General features: G+C 25.5%; 1 protein-coding gene across 1 annotated transcript in view; it reads right to left on the bottom strand.

Moving 5' to 3' along the window:
* Positions 1-16: 16 nt before the first annotated feature.
* LOC102680290 (WW domain-containing adapter protein with coiled-coil homolog) overlaps positions 17-2332 on the bottom strand; it is a 12030-nt gene continuing 9714 nt past the window's right edge. Inside the window, exon 13 of the mRNA XM_031509461.1 lies at positions 17-959. The gene's annotated coding sequence lies outside the window, so the exon portion shown is untranslated. The remainder of the gene's footprint in view (positions 960-2332) is intronic.

Raw genomic sequence — 2332 nt, 5'->3', positions numbered from 1 at the left:
TTTTTTTTTTTTTTTTTTTTTTTTTTTTTTTTTTTTTTTTTTTAAGATTCATTTCTTTTATAATATTTTTCGTTCTAATGACAATGTTTATACAATTACAGATTTTAACAATGAGTGCAATTTTATCAAGAGTGATATTAATTTTTATAAATGTAAGTATAACAAAATTGTTTCCAAAACATTAAACAACCATGAAATGGATATTCTTTTTAGAAGTCCCTAAATACAGAAAGTAGTTAGTTGACGTGTTAATGATTAATGAATTAATATGAAATCATACACGTCTTATTTAAGATTAGGATAGTTATATCTATAATGTTGGCTTAAAATTGACAGTAGCCAAGAATAACTCGGCACAAGACCCACCTTCTGCCATAGTAGATATGTAAGTAGGTACAAACAACTCTGTTATATATTGTTGCTCTATATATGTTGTGTAATATTTACATTATAGATTTTAAGACATTTTTAATTTCTGTATACATTATCAAGACACAAGGATAATATATAATAGAGAAATCTTGATTTCATGTTGATAATTTATAAATTGCAAACTCTGAAAATACCCTTCGTAGTTGTTATCTATTATACTAAAATAATATTGCTAAGTATGTAAAAAATATATCAACGTAATTAGTCCATTTTTTTTTGTAATTAAAAATGCAATTATTCTACTGTTTAAATGTAGAACAAGATTTATCGTAATTCAGTAATTGAAATAGACTAGTAATACTTACAGTACCTCTTAATGTTATCCTTTATAAAAGAAATGATCTTCTCTACGAAGGGTTCTCTTCCGCACATAGTTATATTGTCTAAATTAAAAAATTATAGCTTTGTATAATTACCAGCTGAAATACTAACCAATGGTAAAGTGAGGCTGCGCTGAGATATGTCTATGCTGCTGTCCTACACTGTGAACATTCTCTGTCGAGGCTGTGTCGTCCATTTGTCTATCCCTAGACAAATTTCCAAATTAATGAATATATCAAATGCTGCCTAAAAGAGGCAGTACCTTTGTATTAAATCTCGTATATGGCCTTACAAAACATAACGAGCGCGTGACGTAGATATATTAATGATTGTAAAGCAAATCATATTGGAATTGTTTTGTAGCAGTTTGTACTCTCCATTGCAATGTGTTTGCATAAATACTTGAAGAGCACTACATTAAAATCGTTCAACAATAGATATTTAATATCTTATGACTCATAGAATATTTGTCTTTTTATTTATTGTAACTACTAAAAATATTATAATATTTTCATGAAATTAATTGTTTGAATTAATCATCACTTAATATTATAATTTATAATTGAAACATCTATGTAAAATAAAAATATATGTAATAATTATTATAAATATTTTTTTTCTTTTTGTTAATGAAATATTTTTTCTAAGCATAATGCGCAAAAATTCTGTGAGTTATGAGATGTAAATAATGAGTCAAATGTTCTGAGGCCTTATTATAATCTTAGTCCATGAAAATTATGTATTGTACTGAATTTACATGAATATCTGTAATGATTATATTGAGAATGTATTAATCAATGATCTAATGTTCACAAATGAGAGAGTTTGTTATAAAATAAGTCCAATGACTGCCTGTAATTAAATAAAATGTACATGGGAGAATGTTCACTGTATGCTTCAGGTGCTATGGAGATGTTATAACATTCTTATGTCATGGTATAATGTTAGATAATATTGTGAAAGAGTATCGGTGTTTCTCAACCGATAAATTATTAATAATTTAATAATCTTTAGTCGCACAAATGAAGCACAGAAAGCTATTAATATTCTCTTATTTCTGAATAAAAACAAAAATACTTTATAAAATTACAAATATTTTATTTAAAAGAAAACATGAAGACGTATTTGATTTATTGAAAAATACGTAATAAACACAAAATTATATAATTAAAATAATAGTAATACATTACATAGAATAAAAGATCTATTTGCGAACGAATATATAAATATAATTATGATGAATGAAAAACTCGATAGCCTCATATAATATAATTTATTGAATAAATGTGACATTGCTTTAATGCGTAACATTTGCAATGACGAGGGCTATTGAGCTTGTGTTGAGAAACACCGTAAATAGGATACATTCACGTTAACATTATTACCATTATTATTCTTAATATTATTATCCTCCGCTGTATTCATAATAATTATATTATACAGTACTAGGATATATGAAAAATATCAATTGAAAACAATGACGTTTAATTTTGGTTTACAATTTTATTTTATAGCTAGTAAATAACGATTTTAAGGAGGGCATTTAGATAATGATGCGAACCAAGGAGTTTTTAAATAA

Source organism: Apis dorsata, unplaced genomic scaffold (genome assembly GCF_000469605.1).
Source record: "Apis dorsata unplaced genomic scaffold, Apis dorsata 1.3 scaffold_156, whole genome shotgun sequence".
Classification (NCBI taxonomy): Eukaryota; Metazoa; Arthropoda; class Insecta; order Hymenoptera; family Apidae; genus Apis; species Apis dorsata.
The sequence above is the reverse complement of the archived record's forward strand: the minus strand, read 5'-3'. Positions and strand labels throughout refer to the sequence as shown.